At 40.0% G+C, this 12,110-nt stretch overlaps 10 non-coding genes across 10 annotated transcripts; all 10 read left to right on the forward strand.

The window, feature by feature from the left end:
- Positions 1-30: 30 nt before the first annotated feature.
- Trnar-ucg (transfer RNA arginine (anticodon UCG)) lies at positions 31-103 on the forward strand. Its single transcript has one exon. It is a non-coding gene; the product is annotated as a tRNA-Arg (tRNA).
- A 1,239-nt stretch (positions 104-1,342) lies between these two features.
- Positions 1,343-1,415, forward strand: Trnar-ucg (transfer RNA arginine (anticodon UCG)). The gene has a single exon. It is a non-coding gene; the product is annotated as a tRNA-Arg (tRNA).
- Positions 1,416-1,641: 226 nt separating this feature from the next.
- On the forward strand, positions 1,642-1,714 carry Trnar-ucg (transfer RNA arginine (anticodon UCG)). The gene has a single exon. It is a non-coding gene; the product is annotated as a tRNA-Arg (tRNA).
- A 757-nt stretch (positions 1,715-2,471) lies between these two features.
- Trnar-ucg (transfer RNA arginine (anticodon UCG)) lies at positions 2,472-2,544 on the forward strand. The gene has a single exon. It is a non-coding gene; the product is annotated as a tRNA-Arg (tRNA).
- A 1,538-nt stretch (positions 2,545-4,082) lies between these two features.
- Positions 4,083-4,155, forward strand: Trnar-ucg (transfer RNA arginine (anticodon UCG)). Its single transcript has one exon. It is a non-coding gene; the product is annotated as a tRNA-Arg (tRNA).
- Positions 4,156-4,498: 343 nt separating this feature from the next.
- Positions 4,499-4,571, forward strand: Trnar-ucg (transfer RNA arginine (anticodon UCG)). The gene has a single exon. It is a non-coding gene; the product is annotated as a tRNA-Arg (tRNA).
- A 1,055-nt stretch (positions 4,572-5,626) lies between these two features.
- On the forward strand, positions 5,627-5,699 carry Trnar-ucg (transfer RNA arginine (anticodon UCG)). The gene has a single exon. It is a non-coding gene; the product is annotated as a tRNA-Arg (tRNA).
- Positions 5,700-7,354: 1,655 nt separating this feature from the next.
- Trnar-ucg (transfer RNA arginine (anticodon UCG)) lies at positions 7,355-7,427 on the forward strand. The gene has a single exon. It is a non-coding gene; the product is annotated as a tRNA-Arg (tRNA).
- A 1,055-nt stretch (positions 7,428-8,482) lies between these two features.
- Trnar-ucg (transfer RNA arginine (anticodon UCG)) lies at positions 8,483-8,555 on the forward strand. Its single transcript has one exon. It is a non-coding gene; the product is annotated as a tRNA-Arg (tRNA).
- A 1,653-nt stretch (positions 8,556-10,208) lies between these two features.
- Trnar-ucg (transfer RNA arginine (anticodon UCG)) lies at positions 10,209-10,281 on the forward strand. The gene has a single exon. It is a non-coding gene; the product is annotated as a tRNA-Arg (tRNA).
- Positions 10,282-12,110: the final 1,829 nt, after the last annotated feature.

Raw genomic sequence — 12,110 nt, forward strand, 5'->3', positions numbered from 1 at the left:
AATACGCATTACTGCGTCTGTAAGATCGTTGGCCTCGTGGCCTAATGGATAAGGCGTCTGACTTCGAATCAGAAGATTGCGAGTTCGAGTCTCGTCGGGGTCGTAGTACAACTCTTTTTATACAAAACTGAAAAGCGCTACAGTCAGCACAACCTTATTTCCCTCTCTCATCTATTAAAATGACAATGAGCAATGTTTTTTGGATGGAAACTAACATTTCAGTGGACACTGGGCATTCAAAAGTAAGGTATTTATCTTGGTGACCAGAGAAAGAAAGAATGTTTTGATCCGCAGTGTACAATAGGCATTACTGCGTCTGTAAGATCGTTGTCCTCGTGGCCTAATGGATAAGGCGTCTGACTTCGAATCAGAAGATTGCGAGTTCGAGTCTCGTCGGGGTCGTAGTACAACTCTTTCTATACAAAACTGAAAAGCGCTACAGTCAGCACAACCTTATTTCCCTCTCTCATCTATCAAAATGACAATGAGCAATGTTTTTTGGATGGAAACTAACATTTCAGTGGACACTGGGCATTCAAAAGTAAGGTATTTATCTTGGTGACCAGAGAAAGAAAGAATGTTTTGATCCGGAGTGTACAATAGGCATTAGTGCGTCTGTAAGATCGTTGTCCTCGTGGCCTAATGGATGAGGCGTCTGACTTCGAGTCAGAAGATTGCGAGTTCGAGTCTCGTCGGGGTCGTAGTACAACTCTTTTTATACAAAATTGAAAAGCGCCACAGTCAGCACAACCTTATTTCCCTCTTTCATCTATTATAATGACAATGAGCAATGTTTTTTGGATGGAAAATAACATTTCAGTAAACAGTGAGCATTCAAAAGTAAGGTATTTATCTTGGTGACCAGAGAAAGAAAAAATGTTTTGAACCGGAGTGTACAATAGGCATTACTGCGTCTGTAAGATCGTTGGCCTCATGGCCTAATGGATAAGGTGTCTGACTTCGAATCAGAAGATTGCGAGTTCGAGTCTCGTCGGGGTCGTAGTACAACTCTTTTTATACAAAATTGAAAAGCGCTACAGTCAGCACAAACTTATTTCCCTCCCTCATCTATTAAAATGACAATGAGCAATGTATTTTGGAGGGAAACTAACATTTCAGTGGACACTGGGCATTCCAAAGTAGAGGATCTATCTAATTGACCATATACAAAAGGACTGTGTTATCTGTTAAAATGACAATGGGCAATGTTTTTCAGATGGAAAATACCATTACAATGGACACTGAGCATTCAAAAGTAGATTTTTTATCTTGGTGACCAGAAGCAAAAGGAATGTTTTGAACCGGAGTGTACAATAGGCATTACTGCGTCTGTAAGATCGTTGGCCTCGTGGCCTAATGGATAAGGCGTCTGACTTCGAATCAGAAGATTGCGAGTTCGAGTCTCGTCGGGGTCGTAGTACAACTCTTTTTATACAAAATTGAAAAGCGCTACAGTCAGCACAACCTTATTTCCCTCTCTCATCTATTAAAATGACAATGAGCAATGTTTTTTGGATGGAAACTAACATTTCAGTAAACAGTGGGCATTCAAAAGTAAGGTATTTATCTTGGTGACCAGAGAAAGAAAGAATGTTTTGATCCGCAGTGTACAATAGGCATTACTGCGTCTGTAAGATCGTTGGCCTCGTGGCCTAATGGATAAGGCGTCTGACTTCGAATCAGAAGATTGCGAGTTCGAGTCTCGTCGGGGTCGTAGTACAACTCCTTTTATACAAAATTGAAAAGCGCTACAGTCAGCACAACCTTATTTCCCTCCCTCATCTATTAAAATAACAATGAGCAATGTATTTTGGATGGAAACTAACATTTCAGTGGACACTGGCCATTTCAAAGTAGAGGATCTATCTAATTGACCATATACAAAAGGACTGTGTTATCTGTTAAAATGACAATGGGCAATGTTTTTCAGATGGAAAATACCATTACAATGGACACTGAGCATTCAAAAGTAGATTTTTGTATCTTGGTGACCAGAAGCAAAAGGAATGTTTTAAACCGGAGTGAACAATAGGCATTACTGCGTCTGTAAGATCGTTGTCCTCGTGGCCTAATGGATAAGGCGTCTGACTTCGAATCAGAAGATTGCGAGTTCGAGTCTCGTCGGGGTCGTAGTACAACTCTTTTTATACAAAATTGAAAAGCGCTACAGTCAGCACAACCTTATTTCCCTCTCTCATCTATTAAAATGACAATGAGCAATGTTTTTTGGATGGAAAATAACATTTCAGTGGACACTGGGCATTCCAAAGTAGAGGATCTATCTAATTGACCATATACAAAAGGACTGTGTTATCTGTTAAAATGACAATGGGCAATGTTTTTCAGATGGAAAATACCATTTCAGTAAACAGTGGGCATTCAAAAGTAAGGTATTTATCTTGGTGACCAGAGAAAGAAAGAATGTTTGAACCGGAGTGTACAATACGCATTACTGCGTCTGTAAGATCGTTGGCCTCGTGGCCTAATGGATAAGGCGTCTGACTTCGAATCAGAAGATTGCGAGTTCGAGTCTCGTCGGGGTCGTAGTACAACTCTTTTTATACAAAACTGAAAAGCGCTACAGTCAGCACAACCTTATTTCCCTCTCTCATCTATCAAAATGACAATGAGCAATGTTTTTTGGATGGAAACTAACATTTCAGTGGACACTGGGCATTCAAAAGTAAGGTATTTATCTTGGTGACCAGAGAAAGAAAGAATGTTTTGATCCGCAGTGTACAATAGGCATTACTGCGTCTGTAAGATCGTTGTCCTCGTGGCCTAATGGATAAGGCGTCTGACTTCGAATCAGAAGATTGCGAGTTCGAGTCTCGTCGGGGTCGTAGTACAACTCTTTCTATACAAAACTGAAAAGCGCTACAGTCAGCACAACCTTATTTCCCTCTCTCATCTATCAAAATGACAATGAGCAATGTTTTTTGGATGGAAACTAACATTTCAGTGGACACTGGGCATTCAAAAGTAAGGTATTTATCTTGGTGACCAGAGAAAGAAAGAATGTTTTGATCCGGAGTGTACAATAGGCATTAGTGCGTCTGTAAGATCGTTGTCCTCGTGGCCTAATGGATGAGGCGTCTGACTTCGAATCAGAAGATTGCGAGTTCGAGTCTCGTCGGGGTCGTAGTACAACTCTTTTTATACAAAATTGAAAAGCGCCACAGTCAGCACAACCTTAATTCCCTCTTTCATCTATTATAATGACAATGAGCAATGTTTTTCAGATGGAAAATAACATTTCAGTAAACAGTGAGCATTCAAAACTAAGGTATTTATCTTGGTGACCAGAGAAAGAAAAAATGTTTTGAACCGGAGTGTACAATAGGCATTACTGCGTCTGTAAGATCGTTGGCCTCGTGGCCTAATGGATAAGGTGTCTGACTTCGAATCAGAAGATTGCGAGTTCGAGTCTCGTCGGGGTCGTAGTACAACTCTTTTTATACAAAATTGAAAAGCGCTACAGTCAGCACAAACTTATTTCCCTCTCTCATCTATTAAAATGACAATGAGCAATGTATTTTGGAGGGAAACTAACATTTCAGTGGACACTGGGCATTCCAAAGTAGAGGATCTATCTAATTGACCATATACAAAAGGACTGTGTTATCTGTTAACATGACAATGGGCAATGTTTTTCAGATGGAAAATACCATTACAATGGACACTGAGCATTCAAAAGTAGATTTTTTATCTTGGTGATCAGAAGCAAAAGGAATGTTTTGAACCGGAGTGTACAATAGGCATTACTGCGTCTGTAAGATCGTTGGCCTCGTGGCCTAATGGATGAGGCGTCTGACTTCGAATCAGAAGATTGCGAGTTCGAGTCTCGTCGGGGTCGTAGTACAACTCTTTTTATACAAAATTGAAAAGCGCTACAGTCAGCACAACCTTATTTCCCTCTCTCATCTATTAAAATGACAATGAGCAATGCTTTTTGGATGGAAAACAACATTTCAGTAGACACTGGGCATTCAAAAGTAAGGTATTTATCTTGGTGACCAGAGAAAGAAAGAATGTTTTGATCCGCAGTGTACAATAGGCATTACTGCGTCTGTAAGATCGTTGGCCTCGTGGCCTAATGGATAAGGCGTCTGACTTCGAATCAGAAGATTGCGAGTTCGAGTCTCGTCGGGGTCGTAGTACAACTCCTTTTATACAAAATTGAAAAGCGCTACAGTCAGCACAACCTTATTTCCCTCCCTCATCTATTAAAATGACAATGAGCAATGTATTTTGGAGGGAAACTAACATTTCAGTGGACACTGGGCATTCCAAAGTAGAGGATCTATCTAATTGACCATATACAAAAGGACTGTGTTATCTGTTAAAATGACAATGGGCAATGTTTTTCAGATGGAAAATACCATTTCAATGGAAACTGAGCATTCAAAAGCAGATTTTTGTATCTTGGTGACCAGAAGCAAAAGGAATGTTTTAAACCGGAGTGAACAATAGGCATTACTGCGTCTGTAAGATCGTTGGCCTCGTGGCCTAATGGATAAGGCGTCTGACTTCGAATCAGAAGATTGCGAGTTCGAGTCTCGTCGGGGTCGTAGTACAACTCTTTTTATACAAAATTGAAAAGCGCTACAGTCAGCACAACCTTATTTCCCTCTCTCATCTATTAAAATGACAATGAGCAATGTATTTTGGAGGGAAACTAACATTTCAGTGGACACTGGGCATTCCAAAGTAGAGGATCTATCTAATTGACCATATACAAAAGGACTGTGTTATCTGTTAAAATGACAATGGGCAATGTTTTTCAGATGGAAACTACCATTACAATGGACACTGGGCATTCAAAAGTAGATTTTTTATCTTGGTGACCAGAAGCAAAAGGAATGTTTTGAACTGGAGTGTGCAATAGGCATTACTGCGTCTGTAAGATCGTTGGCCTCGTGGCCTAATGGATAAGGTGTCTGACTTCGAATCAGAAGATTGCGAGTTCGAGTCTCGTCGGGGTCGTTGTACAACTCTTTTTATACAAAATTGAAAAGCGCTACAGTCAGCACAACCTTATTTCCCTCTCTCATCTATTAAAATGACAATGAGCAATGCTTTTTGGATGGAAAACAACATTTCAGTGGACACTGGGCATTCAAAACTAAGGTATTTATCTTGGTGACAAGAGAAAGAAAGAATGTTTTGATCCGCAGTGTACAATAGGCATTAGTGCGTCTGTAAGATCGTTGTCCTCGTGGCCTAATGGATAAGGCGTCTGACTTCGAATCAGAAGATTGCGAGTTCGAGTCTCGTCGGGGTCGTAGTACAACTCCTTTTATACAAAATTGAAAAGCGCTACAGTCAGCACAACCTTATTTCCCTCCCTCATCTATTAAAATAACAATGAGCAATGTATTTTGGAGGGAAACTAACATTTCAGTGGACACTGGGCATTCCAAAGTAGAGGATCTATCTAATTGACCATATACAAAAGGACTGTGTTATCTGTTAAAATGACAATGGGCAATGTTTTTCAGATGGAAAATACCATTTCAGTAAACAGTGGGCATTCAAAAGTAAGCTATTTATCTTGGTGACCAGAGAAAGAAAGAATGTTTGAACCGGAGTGTACAATACGCATTACTGCGTCTGTAAGATAGTTGGCCTCGTGGCCTAATGGATAAGGCGTCTGACTTCGAATCAGAAGATTGCGAGTTCGAGTCTCGTCGGGGTCGTAGTACAACTCTTTCTATACAAAACTGAAAAGCGCTACAGTCAGCACAACCTTATTTCCCTCTCTCATCTATCAAAATGACAATGAGCAATGTTTTTTGGATGGAAACTAACATTTCAGTGGACACTGGGCATTCAAAAGTAAGGTATTTATCTTGGTGACCAGAGAAAGAAAGAATGTTTTGATCCGGAGTGTACAATAGGCATTACTGCGTCTGTAAGATCGTTGGCCTCGTGGCCTAATGGATGAGGCGTCTGACTTCGAATCAGAAGATTGCGAGTTCGAGTCTCGTCGGGGTCGTAGTACAACTCTTTTTATACAAAATTGAAAAGAGCCACAGTCAGCACAACCTTATTTCCCTCTTTCATCTATTAAACTGACAATGAGCAATGTTTTTTGGATGGAAAATAACATTTCAGTAAACAGTGAGCATTTAAAAGTAAGGTATTTATCTTGGTGACCAGAGAAAGAAAAAATGTTTTGAACCGGAGTGTACAATAGGCATTACTGCGTCTGTAAGATCGTTCGCCTCATGGCCTAATGGATAAGGTGTCTGACTTCGAATCAGAAGATTGCGAGTTCGAGTCTCGTCGGGGTCGTAGTACAACTCTTTTTATACAAAATTGAAAAGCGCTACAGTCAGCACAAACTTATTTCCCTCTCTCATCTATTAAAATGACAATGAGCAATGTATTTTGGAGGGAAACTAACATTTCAGTGGACACTGGGCATTCCAAAGTAGAGGATCTATCTAATTGACCATATACAAAAGGACTGTGTTATCTGTTAAAATGACAATGGGCAATGTTTTTCAGATGGAAAATACCATTACAATGGACACTGAGCATTCAAAAGTAGATTTTTTATCTTGGTGACCAGAAGCAAAAGGAATGTTTTGAACCGGAGTGTACAATAGGCATTACTGCGTCTGTAAGATCGTTGGCCTCGTGGCCTAATGGATGAGGCGTCTGACTTCGAATCAGAAGATTGCGAGTTCGAGTCTCGTCGGGGTCGTAGTACAACTCTTTTTATACAAAATTGAAAAGCGCTACAGTCAGCACAACCTTATTTCCCTCTCTCATCTATTAAAATGACAATGAGCAATGCTTTTTGGATGGAAAACAACATTTCAGTAGACACTGGGCATTCAAAAGTAAGGTATTTATCTTGGTGACCAGAGAAAGAAAGAATGTTTTGATCCGCAGTGTACAATAGGCATTACTGCGTCTGTAAGATCGTTGTCCTCGTGGCCTAATGGATAAGGCGTCTGACTTCGAATCAGAAGATTGCGAGTTCGAGTCTCGTCGGGGTCGTAGTACAACTCCTTTTATACAAAATTGAAAAGCGCTACAGTCAGCACAACCTTATTTCCCTCCCTCATCTATTAAAATGACAATGAGCAATGTATTTTGGAGGGAAACTAACATTTCAGTGGACACTGGGCATTCCAAAGTAGAGGATCTATCTAATTGACCATATACAAAAGGACTGTGTTATCTGTTAAAATGACAATGGGCAATGTTTTTCAGATGGAAAATACCATTTCAATGGAAACTGAGCATTCAAAAGCAGATTTTTGTATCTTGGTGACCAGAAGCAAAAGGAATGTTTTAAACCGGAGTGAACAATAGGCATTACTGCGTCTGTAAGATCGTTGGCCTCGTGGCCTAATGGATAAGGCGTCTGACTTCGAATCAGAAGATTGCGAGTTCGAGTCTCGTCGGGGTCGTAGTACAACTCTTTTTATACAAAATTGAAAAGCGCTACAGTCAGCACAACCTTATTTCCCTCTCTCATCTATTAAAATGACAATGAGCAATGTATTTTGGAGGGAAACTAACATTTCAGTGGACACTGGGCATTCCAAAGTAGAGGATCTATCTAATTGACCATATACAAAAGGACTGTGTTATCTGTTAAAATGACAATGGGCAATGTTTTTCAGATGGAAACTACCATTACAATGGACACTGGGCATTCAAAAGTAGATTTTTTATCTTGGTGACCAGAAGCAAAAGGAATGTTTTGAACTGGAGTGTACAATAGGCATTACTGCGTCTGTAAGATCGTTGGCCTCGTGGCCTAATGGATAAGGTGTCTGACTTCGAATCAGAAGATTGCGAGTTCGAGTCTCGTCGGGGTCGTTGTACAACTCTTTTTATACAAAATTGAAAAGCGCTACAGTCAGCACAACCTTATTTCCCTCTCTCATCTATTAAAATGACAATGAGCAATGCTTTTTGGATGGAAAACAACATTTCAGTGGACACTGGGCATTCAAAACTAAGGTATTTATCTTGGTGACAAGAGAAAGAAAGAATGTTTTGATCCGCAGTGTACAATAGGCATTAGTGCGTCTGTAAGATCGTTGTCCTCGTGGCCTAATGGATAAGGCGTCTGACTTCGAATCAGAAGATTGCGAGTTCGAGTCTCGTCGGGGTCGTAGTACAACTCCTTTTATACAAAATTGAAAAGCGCTACAGTCAGCACAACCTTATTTCCCTCCCTCATCTATTAAAATAACAATGGGCAATGTATTTTGGAGGGAAACTAACATTTCAGTGGACACTGGGCATTCCAAAGTAGAGGATCTATCTAATTGACCATATACAAAAGGACTGTGTTATCTGTTAAAATGACAATGGGCAATGTTTTTCAGATGGAAAATACCATTTCAGTAAACAGTGGGCATTCAAAAGTAAGCTATTTATCTTGGTGACCAGAGAAAGAAAGAATGTTTGAACCGGAGTGTACAATACGCATTACTGCGTCTGTAAGATAGTTGGCCTCGTGGCCTAATGGATAAGGCGTCTGACTTCGAATCAGAAGATTGCGAGTTCGAGTCTCGTCGGGGTCGTAGTACAACTCTTTCTATACAAAACTGAAAAGCGCTACAGTCAGCACAACCTTATTTCCCTCTCTCATCTATCAAAATGACAATGAGCAATGTTTTTTGGATGGAAACTAACATTTCAGTGGACACTGGGCATTCAAAAGTAAGGTATTTATCTTGGTGACCAGAGAAAGAAAGAATGTTTTGATCCGGAGTGTACAATAGGCATTACTGCGTCTGTAAGATCGTTGGCCTCGTGGCCTTATGGATGAGGCGTCTGACTTCGAATCAGAAGATTGCGAGTTCGAGTCTCGTCGGGGTCGTAGTACAACTCTTTTTATACAAAATTGAAAAGAGCCACAGTCAGCACAACCTTATTTCCCTCTTTCATCTATTAAACTGACAATGAGCAATGTTTTTTGGATGGAAAATAACATTTCAGTAAACAGTGAGCATTTAAAAGTAAGGTATTTATCTTGGTGACCAGAGAAAGAAAAAATGTTTTGAACCGGAGTGTACAATAGGCATTACTGCGTCTGTAAGATCGTTCGCCTCATGGCCTAATGGATAAGGTGTCTGACTTCGAATCAGAAGATTGCGAGTTCGAGTCTCGTCGGGGTCGTAGTACAACTCTTTTTATACAAAATTGAAAAGCGCTACAGTCAGCACAAACTTATTTCCCTCTCTCATCTATTAAAATGACAATGAGCAATGTATTTTGGAGGGAAACTAACATTTCAGTGGACACTGGGCATTCCAAAGTAGAGGATCTATCTAATTGACCATATACAAAAGGACTGTGTTATCTGTTAAAATGACAATGGGCAATGTTTTTCAGATGGAAAATACCATTACAATGGACACTGAGCATTCAAAAGTAGATTTTTTATCTTGGTGACCAGAAGCAAAAGGAATGTTTTTAACTGGAGTGTACAATAGGCATTACTGCGTCTGTAAGATCGTTGGCCTCGTGGCCTAATGGATAAGGTGTCTGACTTCGAATCAGAAGATTGCGAGTTCGAGTCTCGTCGGGGTCGTTGTACAACTCTTTTTATACAAAATTGAAAAGCGCTACAGTCAGCACAACCTTATTTCCCTCTCTCATCTATTAAAATGACAATGAGCAATGCTTTTTGGATGGAAAACAACATTTCAGTAGACACTGGGCATTCAAAACTAAGGTATTTATCTTGGTGACAAGAGAAAGAAAGAATGTTTTGATCCGCAGTGTACAATAGGCATTAGTGCGTCTGTAAGATCGTTGTCCTCGTGGCCTAATGGATGAGGCGTCTGACTTCGAATCAGAAGATTGCGAGTTCGAGTCTCGTCGGGGTCGTAGTACAACTCCTTTTATACAAAATTGAAAAGCGCTACAGTCAGCACAACCTTTTTTCCCTCCCTCATCTATTAAAATAATAATGAGCAATGTATTTTGGAGGGAAACTAACATTTCAGTGGACACTGGGCATTCCAAAGTAGAGGATCTATCTAATTGACCATATACAAAAGGACTGTGTTATCTGTTAAAATGACAATGGGCAATGTTTTTCAGATGGAAAATACCATTTCAGTAAACAGTGGGCATTCAAAAGTAAGCTATTTATCTTGGTGAAAAGAGAAAGAAAGAATGTTTGAACCGGAGTGTACAATACGCATTACTGCGTCTGTAAGATAGTTGGCCTCGTGGCCTAATGGATAAGGCGTCTGACTTCGAATCAGAAGATTGCGAGTTCGAGTCTCGTCGGGGTCGTAGTACAACTCTTTTTATACAAAACTGAAAAGCGCTACAGTCAGCACAACCTTATTTCCCTCTCTCATCTATCAAAATGACAATGAGCAATGTTTTTTGGATGGAAACTAACATTTCAGTGGACACTGGGCATTCAAAAGTAAGGTATTTATCTTGGTGACCAGAGAAAGAAAGAATGTTTTGATCCGCAGTGTACAATAGGCATTACTGCGTCTGTAAGATCGTTGTCCTCGTGGCCTAATGGATAAGGCGTCTGACTTCGAATCAGAAGATTGCGAGTTCGAGTCTCGTCGTGGTCGTAGTACAACTCTTTTTATACAAAATTGAAAAGCGCCACAGTCAGCACAACCTTATTTCCCTCTTTCATCTTTTAAAATGACAATGAGCAATGTTTTTTGGATGGAAAATAACATTTCAGTGAACAGTGAGGATTCAAAAGTAAGGTATTTATCTTGGTGACCAGAGAAAGAAAAAATGTTTTGATCCGCAGTGTACAATAGGCATTACTGCGTCTGTAAGATCGTTGGCCTCGTGGCCTAATGGATAAGGCGTCTGACTTCGAATCAGAAGATTGCGAGTTCAAGTCTCGTCGGGGTCGTAGTACAACTCCTTTTATACAAAATTGAAAAGCGCCACAGTCAGCACAACCTTATTTCCCTCCCTCATCTATTAAAATAACAATGAGCAATGTATTTTGGAGGGAAACTAACATTTCAGTGGACACTGGGCATTCCAAAGTAGAGGATCTATCTAATTGACCATATACAAAAGGACTGTGTTATCTGTTAAAATGACAATGGGCAATGTTTTTCAGATGGAAAATACCATTACAATGGACACTGAGCATTCAAAAGTAGATTTTTGTATCTTGGTGACAAGAAGCAAAAGGAATGTTTTAAACCGGAGTGAACAATAGGCATTACTGCGTCTGTAAGATCGTTGTCCTCGTGGCCTAATGGATAAGGCGTCTGACTTCGAATCAGAAGATTGCGAGTTCGAGTCTCGTCGGGGTCGTAGTACAACTCTTTTTATACAAAATTGAAAAGCGCTACAGTCAGCACAACCTTACTTCCCTCTCTCATCTATTAAAATGACAATGAGCAATGTTTTTTGGATGGAAAATAACATTTCAGTGGACACTGGGCATTCCAAAGTAGAGGATCTATCTAATTGACCATAAACAAAAGGACTGTGGTATCTGTTAAAATGACAATGGGCAATGTTTTTCAGATGGAAAATACCATTTCAGTAAACAGTGGGCATTCAAAAGTAAGCTATTTATCTTGGTGACCAGAGAAAGAAAGAATGTTTTGAACCGGAGTGTACAATAGGCATTACTGCGTCTGTAAGATCGTTGGCCTCGTGGCCTAATGGATAAGGTGTCTGACTTCGAATCAGAAGATTGCGAGTTCGAGTCTCGTCGGGGTCGTAGTACAACTCTTTTTATACAAAATTGAAAAGCGCTACAGTCAGCACAACCTTATTTCCCTCCCTCATCTATTAAAATAACAATGAGCAATGTATTTTGGAGGGAAACTAACATTTCAGTGGACACTGGGCATTCCAAAGTAGAGGATCTATCTAATTGACCATATACAAAAGGACTGTGTTATCTGTTAAAATGACAATGGGCAATGTTTTTCAGATGGAAAATACCATTACAATGGACACTGAGCATTCAAAAGTAGATTTTTCATCTTGGTGACCAGAAGCAAAAGGAATGTTTTGAACCGGAGTGTACAATAGGCATTACTGCGTCTGTAAGATCGTTGGCCTCGTGGCCTAATGGATAAGGTGTCTGACTTCGAATCAGAAGATTGCGAGTTCGA

Source organism: Haliotis asinina, chromosome 3 (genome assembly GCF_037392515.1).
Source record: "Haliotis asinina isolate JCU_RB_2024 chromosome 3, JCU_Hal_asi_v2, whole genome shotgun sequence".
Classification (NCBI taxonomy): domain Eukaryota; kingdom Metazoa; phylum Mollusca; class Gastropoda; order Lepetellida; family Haliotidae; genus Haliotis; species Haliotis asinina.